The sequence below is a fragment of the Terrapene carolina genome, unplaced genomic scaffold (genome assembly GCF_002925995.2).
Source record: "Terrapene carolina triunguis isolate 2854851 unplaced genomic scaffold, T_m_triunguis-2.0 Scaffold138, whole genome shotgun sequence".
Taxonomy (NCBI): Eukaryota; Metazoa; Chordata; order Testudines; family Emydidae; genus Terrapene; species Terrapene triunguis.
In genome coordinates, this window is record NW_020664489.1 from 1,765,888 (window position 1) to 1,787,770 (window position 21,883).

At 40.6% G+C, this 21,883-nt stretch overlaps 1 protein-coding gene across 4 annotated transcripts in view; it reads left to right on the forward strand.

The window, feature by feature from the left end:
• Window positions 1–21,883, forward strand: part of GRIA4 (glutamate ionotropic receptor AMPA type subunit 4) — a 285,499-nt gene that overhangs the window by 99,268 nt on the left and 164,348 nt on the right. The window lies entirely within an intron of this gene.

A 21,883-nucleotide genomic window follows, 5' to 3' on the forward strand; every position in this document is an offset into this window, starting at 1 on the left:
CCAACTCTACTCATCTGGCAACAAGTTTTGAATTCAGTGACCACAACGTAAATCTGCAGTCATCCCATTTAAGTCATTGGAGTTCCTCTGGATTCACACTGGTAGAACCTGAAATTGGAGCCTGGCCCATTGTGTATCACCATAGGGGAGGACCAGGTAGTGGAGGGTTCATACAGGGTGACTGTATCCCGCTGTGATGGGACAGAGGAGGAATGTTGATGTAACAGGGGCCCCTACACTGGGGGGCACACACCTTGGAGCGTGCAGAGCAGCATATCATGTCCTCTTCTTTTTCATGTATCTTGTAAAATCCATCACAGCCCATCCACAATGTAACATCTCCTTATAATTGTACATTGCTTTGAAAGATGGTACCATTTCTAGCAGAAGTGCCTATTTATACACAGCTAGAGAATATCACAGGGCACCTTAGAATCTTCCAGAATGATAGATAATTGTAAGTATGCTTACTGTATACTGGTACCTCAAGCCTTACTGCCAGCTTGGGGAAGCAAAATGTCATCGTCCACAATCCTGGCATTCATCCTGCTAGCAGAGCCCTTCCCCCCTGCCCCCGCTTTGTGAGTGGGGCCAGGATTTGGCCCATAGTGACTAGGCATCTATGTGAGAGGCTGGACTTTTCTTTTTGTGTTATGGGCTTGTCTACATGGGGAAATTGACCAGCATAGCTACAGAGAAATAATTATTCCACTACCGCAATGCCTGTCAGTTTACCTAAATAGACAAGCCCTATGTTTTAGTGAATTCTGAGCTTAGTTCTGTATTGCCTGAAACACCTGTAGTTGGGCCAAAATTAATAATACACACCAAGAAGTGGGTTCAAGCTTTTCCATCATTTATTATTTGGTCTGAATAGATCTGGTGTAACCCACACACCTCTTGGGTGTGGTGTTGTGTCCCATCTAGTGGCACTGAGACCACTTAGAGAGAGAGATAAAATGACTCTGCTCTACAGCCTTAGCTAACAGGCAGTTAGCTTTTTAGCTCATGCGGTAGAGGCTCATGCACTAAGCTCCAGAGGTCCTCAGTTCACTCCCGCCTGCCGACAACCAGGGTCTGTCAGCATTACAAGTGTGGGCTCGTCCGGGATTTCAACTGGGAAGTCTCTGAATCCGGACGTGCTTCCTCAGCTCGTGGAAGTATGTAACCCACACACCTCCTGGGTGTGGTGTTCTGTCCCAGCTAGTGGCATCAAGACCACTTAGAGAGAGAGATTAATGAGTTTACTCTACAGCCTTAGCTCAGAGCCAGTTGGCTTTTAGCTCATTCTGTAGAGGCTCATGCACTAAGCTCCAGAGGTCTCAGGTTTGATCCCGCCCGCTGACAACTGGGGTCTGTCGGCGTTACACTGGTATAAAGCTTTTTGCCCTTTTGTGCATCTCAAAAATGAAGTTCTGAGAACTACTGTAGTAAGTATGGAGTCGTTTAAAATTGTAAGTCTTACTAAATTAAAATCTGTTCTGTGATCCAGGAGCAGTAATAAAGAATCAGACCAAGAAAACAATAGCAGAAAAGTGCAACAATGTTCCATTCAATAAACCAACGACATTATTGAGGCAAAAGTCCACAACCTGCATTCACCCATTTAATCTTTACTTCACATACTTAATTAGATAGACACCATTCTCAAGCACGCAGTGTCACACCAAGGTCAGTTTGAGAACATCATTTATAACAATATGCTTAGCAAATTATTCTTAAGGCACTGAGCTCAGCAACTTTGAAATCACCAGTATATTTTTGATATAGAGATGACATATTTGTCTGCTGGCAGGGTGGGGATATGGCTCTGGAGAATCTTTAAACATTAGAACAGCAGATTTGTTTTTTGTTGTTGCTGCTGTTTAATGTAGGAAAAAAAGAAAATGAATCTTTTCATTTGTAGATGTTTTGGTCAGCTGTAGAGAAGATGGCTCTTAAAGATGGCATATTTCCCATAAGAAAATTCAGAAAACCATATTGTTACCAAATTATTTTCACCATCATTTCATAACAGAAGACAAGCTTCATTGAGATAATGATGCAGAGCCAAGATATGACAAAGAATGAGTAAACCTAAAGAGACAGAGATGAATTCTGCTCTCAGTTTCAATGATGTCAATCTGGAGAAACACCACTAAAGTAAATGGAGTTATGAGGCTTATAATGGTGTAACAGAGAGCATAATTTGGCTCCATCCCTTTAAGCATAGAGAATTAAATGTAGGTGGGTGGTGTAATTTGGAAGAGGCTAGAGCTCTGAAGGGCTGTATGGCAGTGGGAATCAGGCTGGATCCCCTAAATTTTTATTTGCAGACATTGTTTTTATTATAGTCGTGCAAAATGTATACAGCATGGAAAAGAGACTTTGTTCGTCTGTGCATAGCCCAGCATCCCTTTTCCTCCTTTGTCCTGGGACTGGGTGTTTGAAAATCAGTCTAATAATGGGAAAGTGACTTCACTTTAACTATGGAGCAACAGCTTCTGGTTAATAATACATATAGGTGTTAGTAAATCATCCAATATGGTGTCTCTCAAAATTTTATTTAAGAAAATTCATTCACATTAGCTTGGATAAAAGCACTGTCAAATGGAGCTGAAGGACAATAAACATAAGATTGTGCCCTCAGGCAATCTGTTGAGTTAGGGTGAGTTGGACTGTAAGGAGTGGTCCTAGGTCTGGCCTTATTTAGCATCTTTACTAAAAATCTGAATGAGTTTGGAGACATCATCTTAATGAAAATCAGTACACCACAGCAAATGGGGAGATGTTGCAACCAACCGTTAAGCCAGATATAAACAGCATTAAGACATCTAGAGAGAATAGAAATACTGAGATGTCAATAACAACCTGGAAACATGTACATTGATATATCTGGAGAAAAATAATCTGAAACCATTACTCATTGGTAGGAGCATAGAGTACATAGAGAATAGAAATGCTTTAAAAGATCTAGTGAACTTGTAATGCATTACTTCAGCCAAAAAAGGCATTGTACCTCTGGACTGAATATTTAGTAGCACAACTCTTCCTAATGTAACACAAGTGGGCCCATACCTAGAATACTGTTAGGTATCCAGATCATTTTTATTATTATTATTATTTTACTAGCAAAAAATTCTACTTTCTTGATGGAATTCAGAGAAGAATGAGAAAAATTATTAGGAAGCCGGAGGTATTGATATATAAGGAAATAATAGGTACATGGCAATTTCCAGAATGGTCCATTCCCATGGTCCGTTTAGTCCAGAAACCTGTCTCTGACAAAGGCCAGGACTAGATGCTTCAGAGGAAGACAGAAGAAACCCCACAGGAGGCATTTGCCCCCCATGTAGGTCTCATCCTAATCACTGATAATTAGCAGTTCCCTTAACTCCTGAAATTTGAGGTTTTATCTCCCTTCCAATATGCTTCTTGTCAGCATTAATTATTAAAACTCTGGGTATTTGTGTTATCTCTATGAACATCCAATCCCTCTTTGACTCTTGCTGAATTCTTGACCTCAATGACACCTTATGGCAATGAGTTCCACAGTTTAATTACATGTAAAAAGAAAGATTTCCTTTAATCAGTTTTGAATTTGCCACCTTTCAATTTTATTGAATGTCCCCTTGTTCTTATGTTATGAGACAGGGATAAGGGAAGTTTCCTCACTATATTCTGTATATACAGCATATTCCCACCTGGCATCTGCAGGGACTGGGTGTCACCAGCCCTGCAGCAGCTCTGTCATCATGGCCCCACTCACTCTCTCACATGACAGCAGGGCTGCAGAGGCCTCCCTGTGCTGTTGCAGGAGCCATGGGTCTCTGTTCCGTTGTCTCAACCTCTGCATTATCTGAATCTCTTTCTTGGCTCCAGCATGGGGGACAAGGAGGGGATTCAGATAATGTGGAGATTCAGATCATAGAGATTGGGAAAATCGGGATATTGTATTCATTATTTCATATATTTTTACCACATCGCCTCTAATTCCTCTCCTTTCTAAGGTAAACAATCCCAGTCTTTTCAGTCTCTCTCTGTATGGTAGCTGTTCCTTGTCCCTAATCATTCTCATCATCCTTGTCTGACACTCCCCTCTCTCCACCCCCAGAATTCTGCCATGTCCTTTTTGAGATGGGGTGGCGATTACTGCACACATGGTATTCCAGATGAGGCCATACCATTGATGAATGGTTTTTGAAGAACTAAGGGCCATATTCGTCTCTCAGATGTGCACATTGAACTCCACTGAAAGAAGTGGGAACTGCCAAACATACCAGAGGGTAGATGGTCGCTATTTCTATAGGTTCTAACCTGCAAGGCGCTATATACTCTTGCTGTGATCTAGCCAAGCACTTTAGCATAGGTTTATCTTTAGATGTATGAGTAGTACAGATGACTTCATTGGGAGTATTCACATGCTTCAAATTAAGCACATAGGTCTCTTGCCAGGATTATGTGTGTATATGTCATTTAAACATTTCCCTGCCACTGAAGGAGCCTGAAGCACTGGGTACCTCTGTCCCTCCTGTTATCTGCCTGTGGCACATAATAGTCTAGTCTCCTGTATGTCTCTTTTATTTTGGTCTCATTTCCATTGCTGGGTTTAGTGTGTGGATGTTGGTGGCCTGTTATATACAGGCAGGCAGATTAGATGAGCTAATGGGCCTTTCTGGCCTTAATCTCAATGACCCTGACATGCTTCAGGGCTGTGGCCTCACAGTTATTTTCCACAGCTTATTTTCTTTTGGACAGTGTAACATGAATATTTCAGGCCAAAATAAGTATAAGAGAATTGTTGAAATTGTGTAAAAAGTAAATAAAGTAAATTCCACCTTTCCTGCTCTTTACTCTTGACTTTCTCATGTTAGGTGGAGGTGGAACACAGTTGAAGACATTTTTGACATTTTCAGCTCTGTTTACTATTAGCTATCTGAAAACGTCTTGAATTTTAATAAAGCCGCCTGTTCAGATAAATTGATTAATTGTGAATGTACATAGAATCATAGAAATTTAGATTGGAAGGCACCTCAATAGGTCATCTAGTCCAGTCCCCTGCACTGAGGCAGGACTAAATGTTATCTAGACCATCCATGACAGATGTTTGTCTAACCTGTTCTTAAAAACCTCCAGTGAAGGATATTCCACATCTTCCCTACACAATTTATTCCAGTGCTTAACTACCCTTACAGTTTGGCAAAATTTTTTCTATTGTCTAACCTAAATCTCCTTTGCTGCAATTTAAACCCATTACTTCTTGTCCTGTCCTCGGTGGACAAGGAGAACAATTGATCACCCTGTTTATAACAACCTTTTACGTAAATGAAGCCTGTTATCATATCCTCACTCAGTCTTCCTTTCTCTATAGAAAACAAACCTAATTTTTTCAATCTTTCCATGTTGGTCATGCTTTCTAGACCTTTAATCATTTTTGTAGCTCTGCTCTGGATTTTTCCAGTTTATCTTCCGAAGTGTGATGCCCAGAACTGGACACAGTTCTCCAGTTGAGGCTTATCCATGCTGAGTAGAGTGGAAGAGTTACTTCTCATGTCTTGCTGACATGTTGACTCCTGCTAATACATCCCAGAATAATGTTGGGTTTTTCTGCAACAGTATTACATTGTTGTATTGTATTACAGTCTGTGATCTGTGATAACACCGAGATCCTTTGCTTCAGTACTCCTTCCTAGGCAATCATTTCCCATTTTGTATTTGTGCAACTGATTATTCCTTTCAAAGTGCAGTACTTTGCATTTGTCCTTATTGAATTACACCATGTCTCAAGTTATTCAAGGTAATTTTGAATTCTAATTCTGTCCTCCAAAACACGAGCAACCCCTCTCAGCTTGGTATCATCCACAAACGTTATGCATGTGCTCTCTATGCCTTTGTCCAAATAATTTAGGATTATATTAAATAGAACTGGACCCAGGATGGATCCTGTGGGATCCCACTTGATACACCTTGTCAGCTTGACTATGAACTGCTGATAACTACTCTTTGAGTTTTCCAACCAGTTGTGCACCCACCTTATAGTAGGCTCTATTTTCCTTGTTTGCTAATGAAAAGGTTGTGTGAGACAGTATCAAAAACGTTACTAAAGTTGAGATACTACTGCTTCCCCCCATCCCCAAGACATGTTACCGTGTCAAAGAAAGATATTAGGTTGTTTTGACATGATTTGTTCTTGACAAATCCATGTTAACTGTTACTTGTCACATTATCTTCTATGTGCTTGCAAATCGATTGTTTGATTACTTGTACCACTATCTTTCTGGGTACCAAAGTTAAGCTGACTGGTCTATAATTCCCTGGGTTGTCCTTATTCCCCTGTTTATAAATAGACACTATATTTGTTCTTTTTCTCTGAGATCTCTCCTGTCCTCCAGGAGTTCTCAAAGACAATTGCTAATGGCTCAGGGATCTCTTCAGCCAGTTCCTTAAGTATTCTAAGATGTATTTTGTCAGGTCCTGCTGACTTGAAGACATCTAACTTGTGTAAGTAATTCTTGACATGTTCTTTCCCTATTTTAGCTTCACATTCTACCCCATTTAAACTGATGTTAGTCGTCTGATCACTGCTAACCTTTTTGGTGAAAAATGAAACAAAAAAAGCATTTAACACTTTCTGTGTTTTCTGTTATTGTCTTTCCCTCCTCATTGAGTAAGTGTCTTCTTTGCTTAGGATGAGGCTTGATATGTAGTGAGCCAGTTCAAATCCAGCCCAAATCACAGAGACTCAGCATTACCATCATCTGGCTCTTTTTGACATATTTGAAATAAGTTAGAGGTTTCAGTCCTGTTCCTGGTCCAGTCAGTTCAAACCCTCCTCTGTTGACATGTTTCATAGTAATCTCAGCAGGGAAACCAATGAATGAATGAATATGAAAACTAAATGACTTTCTCACATCATACGGATTGGAAGCTATACTCCCTAATGGCTAAAGGGGTGCTGTTCCATTGACTTCAGCAGTGATATTTCTGCTTATGCAGCAGTGAATTTTGTCTGGGACTCCTCCAACCCCATACTAAGGCCCGATGTGAGGAAGCTTTCATGAACACTGAGGCCTGCATAGTTACATGAATTTGGGGAGAGGGAAGGGAGGAAGAGACTGCACAAGTATCTTCCCCCCCACCCACAATTGTGCATTGCATAGGGACAAGCCACAGAGTAATTGTGCAGCACAGAAGTGGTTCAGGATGTGTGACCATAACCCCACTCCTCTACTGTGCCAGCTGGAAGATTTGACAGGGCACTGAGTGCACTTTATTTTCTCTCTGAGAAGCGGAATTGTCCATGTAGGATGTTAGTCAGCCTGTCAGCCAAAATTCCACATGGGAGATGGAGTATTGTTTTACTGTAGCCCCTCTTCACTCCACTATGGTCTGAACTGTGGCTTTAAATGGCAGCTGCAGGTTACCTCAGACTCTTATAAGTGTTTATATAGATATTACGCTAAGATTGCCTCCTTAGGAATTAATGTCAATAGGAGGAGCACATCTTCCGAGGGGAGGGAGAGGGAAGACAGAGCTGTGAAGAAGTGGGACACACCTTGGGGGAGTAGAAAAAGCTCTGAAAGATAACCTGAAGGGGCAAGATTGAAGGAGAGCATGTGAGTTCAAAAGGAGTGGCATGTTACAGATGGACAAACAAATGTATCACCTGTGGTCTTTCAGTCCACTGCCACATACATCATGTACCACAATGTCCAGAAATACACCCACACCGGTTGCATAAATAACTTGCGTTCAATAATATCCTCTTAGACATATTGAACAGAATACCCTCCCCTTCTGCTCAATCCCCATGTGTAAAATAAATGACACCAAATTGTTTTGCTGATGTATTTCTTTCAGACTCTGAAATCCTTGTAAGTCATTGATCTAAGATCCATTTGGCGGATCTAATGGTAGGATTTGAATCTGATACATTGTCCCTGGAAGATCCTTAAACCTCGCCAAGTTTTCCTGAGGGATTAGAAGCTAAAATCTAAAAAGCGCACCTCAGAATTTATGGATCCAACTCCATCAAGGACACTTTGTTTGTGTTAAGGATCTGCCAGGGACAACATGTCAGATTCATCAGAGACTATTAGCCAAATTCTGCTCTCAATTACACTGACTTCAAGGGACTGCACCCATGTAACTAGTGAGAATAATCATTGGTTCGAGATGCTGATATTTTCCATTACTCTAGTTTAGATAAATAGCATTTCTATTTCAAATTATTAATTCTAATAACTTCAGAACATTTAGTTTTAATGAATCTGGCACGTACGTATAAGTGAGTTGCTACCTCCATATCTACCACATCTGTTTAAAAATAGAAATTTGTCAATTGTAACTGTTTACTGTAGTTCAAAAAAGTAGCTAAAATACAGTAAGAAAATCATTTACTTGAAAAACAGAAGAATTGACTGTAGCTTTCTTGTATCCCTGACCCAGTATGTCTAATGTTATTTCTGCATCCTGTTTGCTACATCCTATATGCAGTGAGAGAGGTATTTTACCATCCTTTGATCCTAAATAAGGAGCTGGGATATCTAGATCAATGTGAGAAAGATATGTGTTTTCAATGTACAAAATAAATTCTCTACAAAGCAGGAAATACTACAGGAGAATTCGTGCTGTGATTTATTGACTGGATACCAGCTGCAGCTTGTTTAATAATCTTTGGGCCAGATTCTGCTCTTTTTTACACTGGAGTACATCTGAACTAATTCCATTGTATAAACCAGTGTAAATCTGAAATAACACGGTTGGCTTCAATGAAGTGACTCTAGAGTTAGACCAGTGTAATTATGAGCTTCTCTTCTATGTTTGAGGCTATTCTAGGCTATCACTAAGCTTAGGTCAGGCAGTTGATAGATACAACACCCAGCACTGCAGACGTCCAAAGAGGACTTGAAAAGAGTCAAACAAGGAAGCCAGCCACACATCCAAATATGTCTGCTTTAGAAATGTATTTCATTGTGGACATCTGAGTCCTGCAGCTGCTGTACATAGTCTTTTATGTGGCCACAGGTGTTGGCTTCAATACTGGAGCACAGAGTGGTAGAAGACAAAGGCGAGCATAGTAGAGACTGCCAAGAACTAGACATAGTGCCAAGTTAATGCTGAATGTAAAATAAATACTTGTGACTATATGTTTCTAAATGCATTTTTATTTAGAAAAATTCACTTGTCTCTTGGGAAGCATTATCTATTTATGGATAAATGTTCAAAGTTGTTATAAGGTACAATGCAGGCAATTTTTTAAATCAACAAGAGTGCCTAGAAAAGCATGAGCATTTAAACTCAAAACTTCCTAGTTTTATGTACTTCACCTTGATGTATCTTACACACACTGTGTTAGCCAAATTCACCCCTGGAGTAATTCCAATGACTTGTTTGGACTTACAGCAAGAATTAATGTGGATCATTTCAATTTGCTCAAACAGAGGAACAGAGGTATATTTAAGTCATGCCCTTCAGTAATTATGGTTGATTCATATTTTCATATGTATCTACGCAAATATTTTTTGTTTGCTCTGTTCCACTTTAAAAAAAGATTTCCATGCTTAGATACGTTTAAAGTGACTGAGCAGTGACCACAGTACTACAGATGCTACTTTTGCCTCTGCATTAGTACTTATAGTTAATGGCACCAACAGCTGCTTCTGTTCCCCAAATACAATGAATGTTTGAGGGCTCTATTATTTTGCAAATGAAAGGAGAGTTAGCAAGGGGTCTTTTGGTTATAAATAAAAGCTGAAAATCCCTCTTTTGTAGTGCTACCTTTGTGGCCTTTAATATTAATTCACACCTGGACACTGCAGGAAGTCCCTTTGTGGCAAAGGACCTACATTTTCTTCCAACGCCACTTCCATTTTGAATGGCAAGCACAGCATTAATTGTGAATTTGTAGATCTAAGTGTGCTGAGTGGCAGTGTGGCACCAAAGAGAGGTGATGTGAAGGAAACTTTTGTGTAGTGTTAGCTGTAGTGTATAGCTAAATCTATTGGGGGTAGTTGCTGGGTGAGCTGGCCCTTTAAGAGAGATTCAAGTCCAGCTCTGGCCCTGTTCCCAGTATAGCTGAGAACCAAGGCATTTTGGAGTTTGTGGTCCAGAGGGACCATAGGAGCTGGATAAGCTAGGCAGTTATGTATGGGGGAAACTTTGGTAGGAGAATAATTAATTGCAGCATGATATATTCACCAGCAGTAGAGCAGTTTCCTAGGAGCATAGAAGTGGAGGCACAGTTTGGGTAAGGGGGCAGAGAGGTTTTTGGTACACTCCCCACTCCTGCATATCTGTTGGAAGACATCTCTGAACCAGGCACTAAACAACTAGAGTCCATTTCTGTAACCCTGTAAGAGTTCTTAACAGCTAAGAAATGTGACTGCTTGTTTATGAAATCATTTGATTTAGGTTAATGAAATCAAGTGGCAGGCGGGCAATATACTGATGTCAGATTGTTTAAAAATCATGACTAAGGTAATATTTGTTTATTAAATGTAATAATCTGTGAAAAGCAAATTATTCCTTCATTTTAATGGGTTGCTCCTAAGAAATCAGATCTGCAGGTGGGGAAGTTATTGTAAATTGTTATATTTGTGTTTAAAACAAAAGCTTGTTGTTTCCTAATATAAGTACTCATTCACAATTGCTAATTTTGTGAGTGATTTAATCTTCTCTGAAGGGTTATTTTATAAACTTAATCTGCAGCTCAGAATAATTGCTGGGGCAGAATGTTATGTATCCTGGACACGTAGTTACTTGTAATTCAAACTTCACATGTCCCCTGGTAACTAATCTCTAACAATTTGGGTTAATTGCCAACCTTACCAACAAAAATACCGTACTCAAATTGGCAGCCAATGTTAGCAACTGTGGGTAATAGTGGTAACACCTATACATTTACATAGAGACATATAACATAAAATCAGCACTTGTCTGCTAAAATCTGGATGTCATATAAAGTCCACCTTTTCTGAACTGCAGACATCCTTCCTTGTTTGGAACTTCCCTCCACCTGTGAATGATATCTGTGCACTACTTTGCTTCCTATTCTTTAAAGTGGTGTAATAGCATCAAAAGGGTGTGTTGGTTTGTGCTAATGTATACACAAGAGCTACTCTCTTTTTCCAGCTTTCTTGCATTGCCCTGACTTTTGCATAGCAAATGTAGCAGATTGTCTCTCTGTGACGTCAAGTCCTGTGTTCTTTTTCCCACCTTACCTTTAAAAATGTGAGAACGTGGGAGAACAGTTACTTTTCTATTAGCTATTCCCTTGAAGTGCAAGACGTAGTGATATTGTAGAAGGAGCTAGAAGCCCTGATTTTTGTGACAACTGTGTTTTTTAACCATTGGAGAAAGGGAAAAATAATCTCCCTGGTGACCTGTTATTCTGGCAGATATATAGTGGGCTATTGTGATTTACCAGAAAAAAAATATTGCTGTTGGAAGGCTGCAGTGTAGTATTTCAGAGAAGCGTACAGAGTTACATAAGTTACAGAGTTCCTAGTCAGTCTTTCATTCCATTTATCAAAGTGTTTATGTGACAGCTGCCATCTTGGGCAATATCAGAGCTAAATATGAGAATCTCTACAGTTTGAGCTAAAGAGTCAGGCTCTCAAGCTCTAACGGACCCATATCACTCATGGTTTGGGTACAAAGGAGGCTACATTACACGCACTGACCCGTAGGTTACATAGTGACTCTGGACAGAGGTAGTTCATCCTGAACTGCTGAGGCCCACGGCAATTCAGATCAAAATGGACTCCAACAAAATGGCCTCCTACTGTCGCCTGCATGCCAGGGGTTGAACCGAGGCCCTCCAGAGCTAAACATCAGTCTCTATAGCTTCAGTCCAAGAGTCAGACTGTTAAGCTGAGACCCCATTTCATGGGAGTGGAGAAAGGGTAAGAAATGTTGAGCAAATCAAGTTAATTCCTATCGAGAGTATTTTCATAATAATGATATGCCAGACTATATGCTCCAGTAGAACACTTTGTGTAATATTCACTGCATTGATACTCCATTACTGAAAAAGCTCTGTGCAATACCTGTTACCAGTGTAATACTGCAATAGTTCCCTGTAGGAATTGTACAAGATTATGCAAATACAAGGAGTAAGATCCTCCACTGGCATAAAACAAATCAGTTCTATTGATTCAATGGAGAAATGTTGATTTACACCAGTTGGAGGATCTGACCTGAGAATGGGTATTTCAGTCTGCAGAATAAGTCAATTCATGCTGCCCACCTCAGCTCATGCTCAGGTTAAATCCAAGCTGTCTTAGACAAACAAAAGAAATAAAATTAAAAGAAATACATCCAATGGTGGTGATGGCAGCAGGTGTTGCTTGGAATACCAAATATATTTTCTATTGGATGAGGTACCAACTAATTATTTTCCTTAAGAGGGGGAAATCTTTTCTGTGAAGTATTTCTCTGAAAAATGTAATTGATATATAGGATATAAGTTTTGATATCTGTCTTCTAGTACCATTAGTGACTTCGCCTCATCCATCCTCTGTGCCTGTCTTGACCAAGAAACTTGTGGTTTCATCTCAGATTTCATCATCCAAATATGTCAAAGATGAAAATGCGAAAAGATATCCCCTAGTTCAACCACAAGTGACTGGGCTTGAAGCAAGAGTCATGATGAAATCCATAGCCTGAGTTATGCAGATATTCAGAAGAGCTTATTATAATGGTCCTTTCTAGCCATAAAATCTATTAATATATGAAATATCCTCAAACACAACTCCATATCAATCTCCCGCCTCAACTCAGAACTAGCATTTGCCCCCACTGAACCTTCAGCAAGAACTCTCTTGCCTCCTCTAGATCTCCTATGCTTTTAGGTTCCCATTTGCACCTCTGCATCCCTGACCATATACACCACTGTAACAACTTCCTCTTTCCTGAAATATTCACCTTCTCCTCCCTTGACCATTGTAACTCTGTTAGACCCTCCCAAATCCCAGCTGTCTGGACTCCAGTATGTGCAAACTGCTGCTGCCCACTTTTTCCACACATGCAGAGTCCTCATTTAACTCCATGGTCTCACCATTCATCTCAGGACCCCATTCCATGTGGCTCTCCCTATTTTTAAATCTTCCCATGGGCCTGAACTCTGTGCAATCCCCTCTCTGATCATTTAGCATTGGCTTTTTCTGCCCACTACACTATTGCAACTGAGGATGCAAGAGTTTCTTTCTTAGCATCCCCTGTTACCTAGAAAAGCCTTTTTCTGTCTCTCTGTTTCATAAGCTTTCCATCTCTTTCCAAATCCAAAGGTTGTATTGCATTTAACAGCCTATCATTCACTCCTTGTCCCACACTTTCCTTTTCCTCCAGCAAGTTCCAGTAAGCCTGATTTATTTTTCAGTATAGTATTTGAGAACCCTGGAGCATCCTGTTTGCTTCTATTTTTATTTCTACCCTTCACAGCTGTCACAGATTAAGGTTTGTAGTTTATAAGAACTTTCAGAAATGTGGAATCTGCAGATCGAGGGACGTGATCATTCCCCTCTATTCGGCATTGGTGAGGCCTCATCTGGAGTACTGTGTCCAGTTTTGGGTCCCACACTGCAAGAAGGATGTGGAAAAATTTGAAGAGTCCAGCGGAGGGCAACAAAAATGATTAAGGGGCAGGAGCATATGATTTATGAGGAGAGGTTGAGGGAACTGGGATTATTTAGTCTGCAGAAGAGAAGAATGAGGGGGGATTTGATAGCAGCCTTCAACTACCTGAAAGGGGGTTCCAAAAAGGATGAATCTAGACCAGGGGTCGGCAACCTTTCAGAAGTGGTGTGCTGAGTCTTCATTTATTCACTCTAATTTAAGGTTTCGTGTGCCAGTAATACATTTTAACCTTTTTAGAAGGTCTCTTTCTATAAGTCTATAATATATAACTAAACTATTGTTGTATGTAAAGTAAATAAGGTTTTTAAAATGTTTAAGAAGCTTCATTTAAAATTAAATTAAAATGCAGAGTCCCCCCGGACCGGTGGCCAGGACCCAGGCAGTGTGAGTGCCACTGAAAATCAGCTCACGTGCCGCCTTTGGCACGCGTGCCATAGGTTGCCTACCCCTGATCTAGACTGTTCTCAGTGGTAGCAGATGACAGAATAAGGAGTAATGGTCTCAAGTTGCAGTGGGGGAGGTTTAGGTTGGATATTAGGAAAATACATTTTCACTAGGAGGGTGGTGAAGCACTGGAATGGGTTACCTAGGGAGATGGTGGAATCTCCTCCTTCCATAGAGGTTTTTAAGGTCAGTCTTGACAAAGCCCTGGCTGGGATGATTTAGTTGGGGATTGGTCCTGCTTTGAGCAGGGGGTTGGGCTAGATGACCTCCTGAGGTCCCTTCCAACCCTGATATTCTATGATTAAAATGTTTCTAAGCCTGTAGTTTCCCAAAAGTGTGTACATTGGAAGGTGTGATTTGTTCTGTATACAGCGTGACAAAAAAAATCAATATTTGTCCTAATATAGTAACAGTTTAGATTATGAGTGAAATTAGAAATATGTCTGTGAGAGAAATAAATGCTTTAATGAATTCTTTTGTTTAAGGTGATTTAGAAAGATAAAATTATATCTTGATTTTCTCCTTGATTTCTGTTAAAAAGTACAGTTGCTTCCTGTGTGCATAACATCTACCAGTTAAAAGAAAAACTGGTTCAGTGCTATAGGTTCTTTCACAAACGCACCGTCAAACACCATACAAGAGAATTAATAGGAAATGAATAGAAGTGCAGTATTTAGTCTGCTCTGAGAGGTACAAAAGATTGAATTGACAGTTAATTAAAATGCTGAATTACAGAATCTCCCCTCCCACAAGATACACACTTCCAGTATGACCACTACACAGCTGTTAAACTGGGTGTTATCCAATCAGACACAGGCATAGCTTTTTCCTTTCACTTGGATAATTCTGAATTCCTTTCACAGGAAGTAGAATGTAAGCAGAGAAGTTTTTTTTTTAAATGGCTTATCCTAGAAATGAATCAACAAAAAACAGTACATCTGCGCATCAACAACACCAGAAACCAGTGTACTTTATTTACACAACTGTTCTTACATATTTGGCAATTGGCGTGCCTAACTAGATTGTAAGATTGCTGAAAAATATTATTGGTGTACTCTGTTCAGTTTCAAAATATATTAAATATTATTTGTCAGATCCTCCATTGACATAACTCTGTTGATTTCAAAGGACGCATTCCAGTTGACACCAGATGAGAATGCAGCCCCAAGTATCTATCTGAAAATCTAGGTACAATAATTCAATGATTATTTTAAAAAGGTATTAATGTAAGTATTGTTGGCAAATGTGAGTGTTAGGGCAATAAAAAAATTCCATAGATGGAAGTGAATTCGGTCAGAATTGCAAAGAATGGTTTAACTATACAAAGACAGAACCTCAGCTGATTTGAATCAGTATAGCTCCGTCAATGGAACTATGACCAGGTAAGGATCAGGCTGAGTTTCTGTAAAAAATAGCTTTATAACCTCATTTTAACTTTCCTGCACCATGGACTAGATCCTGTGATTTATCCTTATTACAGCAAACACCCTTTTAAAAAAAATAGAGTAATATTTAAACCAAAACCCTCCCATGGCTGATAAATCCACATATATTACTAGGAGTTCTCATTTTCAGAGGTGGGCCTAATCTCAGCTTTGAGTTCACCTGAACTGATTTGTCTAACTTAAGGCTTTAGACACTTAACCTTATTGATCTGCTTTTGATAGAGTATAGGGATAATTACACCAGTAGCATCCTCTTAGCTAAGAGTTGGATACACTGGTGCCTGAGACACTTCAATACATTCCTATTCTAAAAGGAAAAATATTGCACCACAAATAGTGTTAGGAAATGTTGACCACTGTTCTTTAGTGACATTGCCATTCCAGATTTCTCCCTAGAAGAGAAAATAGAAGCTCTCTTTTGCACTGTTAAAATCTCTTGTATTTTACCCATCATCTATCTTGTGTCCAGGTTTCAATATCAAGCTGATAATAATGCCTGTTTCTTAGGCAACACTTTTCACCAGTAGATCTCTAAGGAAGTCCATGGCAGAGCATGGAAATGAACCCAGATCTCCCACAACCTAGGGCAGTCCCCTAACTTCAGGACTATCCTTCTTCTCAGAGGAGTATGGTAGCTGAGCACCATATAACATCTTTGCTGATCTTTTGTAATTTACACTTGCTGGAAATCTTCTTACTTAGTAACCAACACTGTTAAATGAAGCCAGTGTGTCACCCCAATCATTCCTCAAAGTCAACTTGGAAACTAGGCAGTTTCCTCAGTAAGCTCCGTATGAAACAACCCGCTTCAACAGTCTAAGTTCTGAGGAACTGACTTACAGCAGCTCTAATCATCCATCAATGCTGCTCTCCAACATAAAGGATAATTATTTTTCTGTAAGTGTAAAAGAATTTTAGTTTGCACATCTGCTGTGTCGATACAAAATATTACTGCCAATGCCAAATGCATAAACACCTGTGAAAAGAACCATGGAGAGGATTATCCCTCCCTTTCTTACACATATATTTGTGAAATACACATGGTGTATGGGACTGTCTCCAGTTTTTTTTCTCTTTCTCTCTGCATATCCCTAGCTGTTAAATCAGTTGTCTCTCCTCTCTGCCTGACCTGTGAAAAAAGACATCTGTTTTGTATATAGAGGCCAAATATCAACATATGACCTGCTTCAGTTACCAAGTGCCAGCTTGCTTGTATACATTTTTTAACCAATTAGCAGTCTGAGTCCTATTCTTTGGTCTTGTCACTCAGATGTGAAACACATTTTTTTCCTATTCCTTATCCCTAGTCACCAGTCTTCAAAGAGCCATTTGCTGATTTTGGTCCACCTTTGCAGTTGTAATGACATTCTGCCCATAAGTCTCCCTTGCCAGTTTTTAAACATTTCGCCAAGTACAGAAAGTTAATAACAAGGTATAAAACATCTCTTTTATAACCCAAATACCCCTGTGTCCAGTTCTTCCATTATTATGTCATTTTTCTGCTGTCCAGGCAGTGAGAAAGAATACATATACTGCTATCAGCTGAAAAGTGTGTTAAGGCAAACAGCACACTTTATATAGGCTACCATTTTGCCTTCACTGCTTCTGATCATTTAACAACTGGAAGGCCAGATCTTCCAGTCCATGTTGTGCTGCTCAGCTGCTGCAAAGTGAATGAATTACATCCATGACCAGTGGAGAATTCCCCTTGTGCAGGTGTAAGGCTGGCAGAGGCCGCAGAGCAAATTCCTATCTCCCCCATGCCCCCGTCGCATCTCCAGCGTAGGGGATCGGAGCTTCACTACACCTAGCCTCCACCAATGTAAAGTCCCTCAGCAACCTCACACCAGTGGTATAAGTTAGAGCAGGCTCCCAGCTTCTCTAACTTCTGCTGGGGCCAGGTAGCATAGGATCAGGGAGATACAGCTGACTTCCTGTGTGCACTCCCTTCCTCCCTGGACACCACGGAAAACGGAGCACTTGATTTTTCAAGTGGAAAATGGAAAGACATACATGTTCTATTAGTTTAACAACTGAATGATTGGAGAAGAGATTGTAGCAAATGGAATGAACTGACTAAAACCAAATCATTGCTACTATTTGAAATATAAATACTTACTGTAACTCCCCAATTACAGTGCTTCATCTTCGCTGTACTCATTAGACTTCTATACTTCATGCCTTCTCTGTTTGTTATATAATTGTATCATTTACCTGTAATAAAAAGCATATTTTTTTGCTCCATGGTACCCATTTTGCGGAAGTTGACATTTCCAAGCAAAACCAAACCATTCAGGAACACCGCAGAATTTCAAAAACAGACTGTGGAAGACACCTTCAGGCAGGCGCCTCCCTCAATTGGTGTTGTCCCTTTAAGAAATGCCAACAAGCATTTATTTTAGGTTCACAAAGGAACATATGGTTTTCTCTCGTTGTGTTTCAGCAGTGATTCATCCCACATAATGTCCTCCTCACTCGCAAGAGTCTATTTGGGTCTACTTCAGCTCTGTCCAAAAGAAAGAACAAGGGGATGGGGCTTGCTTCAGTCAACCACAGTGATTTTTCTTTTACCTGCCCCAAACCCCCTCCCTCACACCCCGTCCACCGCCCCCAACCACTCAGAGCATACTTTGGTTCATGTGGCTTGAGTCATATGAAATAAGACTGGAAGGGACCTCCTAGGTTATTGAGTCCAGTTCCCTGCTAGTACAGGCAACCCCACCACATAATCCCCAAATCCTTTCCTCAGGAATCTCAGGGACAGCCTCCCTCTCCCTCTTGGTTACTCTGGGCCCTCTGGTTCTAGGATTCCACAAATGTCCCTCGAGGCAGGGTCTTGGTTACCTCGATGACTTCTGTTTCAGTCTTGAGCTTCTTCAGATGTTAACTGGGGAATTAGTCTAACTAATTTACTTTGCTTAGCATTTATACTTTTTTTTCTCAAAGGAGTTGCATGTCCCAGAAATATGCCTTGTGGGCATTTATTACTGGTATATTCTAATTAATATTTTGGAAGGAGGAGCTGCAGAACAGACCCAGACCAAAGCTCACTCAACGTTTACGCTCTCATCAATCATTCACTTAGGCTCATAGCGTGATGTCGTCCAGGAAGGGTCATTTTGACCCATGTTAGCTCGCACCAAGCCCACTGATCGCATGTTTTTACGTCTTCTTTATTTTGTGAGCTGGTTCTCTGCTGATATATTTCAAAGTTCGATTTGAAACATACACGCCCATCGAGCTGTTATTAACCATTCAAGTGCAGTTTTAGCACCTCCAGTAGTTTTCCACATCATTTATCTAATGCTAAGAGAATCCTGCTCTGAGAATCCTCTAGCAAGTTCAGGCATACCAAGCCATACCAAACTCATGCTTACCACATGTATTCATATCAGTCACAGCAATTCATAATAATTTGGCACTGGCCCAACAGATGGTATGATAGATTGCCTCCAATTGCATGTGTTCCATCTGCAACTCCTAGTAGCAAATATCTCTGGTGATTGGGCACTAGACGGGAAGGGCTCTGAGTTACTACAGAGAATTCTTTCCCAGGTGTCTGTCTGCTGGGTCTTGCCCACATGCTCAGGGTCTAACCGATCACCATATTTGGGATCGGGAAGGAATTTTTCCCCAGGTGAGATTGGCAGAGACCCTATGGGGTTTTCACCTTCCTCTGCAGCATGGAGCATGGGTCACTTGCTGGAGTGGGTGGGTGAGGTTCTGAGGCTTGCGATGTGCAGGAGGTCAGACTAGATGATCCCAGTGGTCCCCTCTGGCCTTAAATTCTGAGTCCTGTCAGGTTTGTCGGCAATAATCAGACCTCCCTCTCACCCATGATGTTTAATTTCAGTTTCCCTTTTAGAGCAAGTGTGGTGAGCAGCTAGTAGCATTTTAACTATTGGAACAATTTACCCAGGGTCATAGTGGATTCTCCATCACAGACAATTTTTAAATCAAGATTGATTGTTTTTCTAAAACATATCTTTTAGGAATTATCTGGGGGGAGTTCTAGGGGCTGTGTTATACAGGAGGTCAGACTAGATCATCACAATGGTCCCTTCTGGACTTGGAATCTATGACTCTGTAAGCAGGGAGGGGGCATATTTGCCAACCCCCTCATATCCCACTGACACTGGATGCTGCTGCCATAATTCCTCATCACGTATAGGTTGGGCAGCAAGCAACATGCCTTTGGTGTGATCATTAAGTAATTGGTGGATTTGAAACTACTGGCTACTTGAATTTACTTGGTGGGCTCAGGGAGGTGAGCACCCAAGGAGCCAGCTGCTTAGGAAGGGTACGCTCCTCTCACTGAGGCAAATCGTGAAAGAGGTTTTTCTTCCCAGAGTGCCGGAGAGAATATATCTGAAAATGGGGCACAGATATGCAGCTGTTCCTTTGGGGGCGTGATTCCTACCACAAGGAAAAAGCAGAGGGGGAAAAGGTGATCTGGGGGCATTGTGTCCTCATCAGTTGGGATGAACACCTCTGTATCTCCAGGCATTTGACGACTTCAGTCTGTATAGTGAATCATAGGATCTCATTTTCCAGGTGACAAGTTAATAATTTACTTTTGCTCTGTAGCTGTGTGTTTACTTGGGGTATTTGGCTGAGGGGAAAACAACGTTTGTTTAATTTACACTAAAATAATTCCTGACCATAAATATGAGATTTCCACACATTTTTGCTGAAGAAACTTGGGGTGTGAATAACTGGATAAATGAGACAGATTCTTAGCTGCACTCAGCGGCCATAGACAGTCCAGTTGTTGCTCTGTGCTCCTAAGTTTAGTTCTATATTTGTCCCAACATAATTTTAAAGCAATCCATCCACCAATTGGGTTTGCCAGAGAGCAGTAGTGTCCTAATCATGCTCCCTTCCAACCCTGACATGCCTATTATGCCAAGGGATAGGGATTGTCCCACTGTCTGGAGTGGCACACAACCATGAGTGCAGACTGTCAAAAAGCAGGGCAGACACCCCAGACTGGTGGTATGTTCTGTAATTAGATTTCACCAGCCCAGTACCAAATGTGAACTCCTGGATCACTGTACTAGTCTTGCCATGGAGTCACTTCCCATTGGGCACTCCAGTTTATCTTGTCACCCAGGCGAGGTGGACTTAGTGATAAATGGTCACTTACACCAAACATCATAAAAATTTCAGATTGTTCCCAGTCCCAAGAGACCAATCACTTACCCCAGATCAATTTGTTCCTTAAATCTCACACCAAAGACAATCCTGGTAGCCAATCCTATAGGTACACTAAGTAAGAATTTATTAACTAGGAAAAAGAAATGACAGAGTTATTTACAGGTTAAAGCAGGCAACATATAAGCACAAATAAGTTACAATCTTATGATCCAAAAGGTGACACATGTAGTTGTCTGTCCAATGAATGTCTTTTAGTGCTAACCCAGGTTGACCATGGGGATCTCTGCTTTTGTTTCTTAGCTCCAGCCTTTGTGAGAGTCCAAACAACAAAGAGAGAACCATTTCTTCTTGTGAGCATCTTTATATGCCCTTCCCCAAGAGTTCAAACTGATGAGATGATGGCTCCTGCACGTAACTTCTTCATGGGTGGATGGGGCAATCAACAACATTTTTTGTCCTACAGTGGCCCATTTAGTCTTGATAGTCCTTCTTGATGTACAGGGAAACCAGTCTCTGTGCCTAGGTTAACAAGTTTAGAGCAGGCATTTTTATAATTATAAAGCAAAACTTTCCTATTACCTTATATCATGGGATACAGACATTACAAGTAAGATTAATGCATGCAGCAACTTGCAAGCATTTTACAGTCTAAACACATCTTTACAAATCTAACACCTACCTTGAACAATACAGGTGAGCTGCTCTGGTTTCCAGCTATGAAATTGTCAGTGCTTAGCTGATGCCTACAGTCTAGGCAAGAGCTGGCACCTGGTTTACCAGCATCACAGAGATAATTAGCTTAAAAGAAGTAAGAACATAGTTCAGGGTCTCTCCTACTCTGGCCTTGTCTTCATTAGGGAAAAAAAGGCAAAGTCCTGTTGAAGACAAGGCAGTTTGTAGTTTTCACCTGAGTCAGCAGGTCAAGTTAAAGAATATGGGGAGCCTAGTCTATAACTCAACCCACTAACTTGTGTGAAAACTACAAACTTTTGTCTTCACTAGCATTTTAACTTGAGTTAAAGTTAAGAACAGCCCTTTTCTCCTAGTGAAGATGCAGTCTGTGGTGGTGGTGGGGAGGTTTTTCCATTGATACAGTTAATCTATCTCTCTGAGAGGCAGTAACTATGTCGATGGAAGATTTTTTTTGTCAACCTACCTGTGTCTATAGTGTGGGGGTTAGGTCAACCTAAGTCACACAGGTCATGAAATTTTCCACAGTC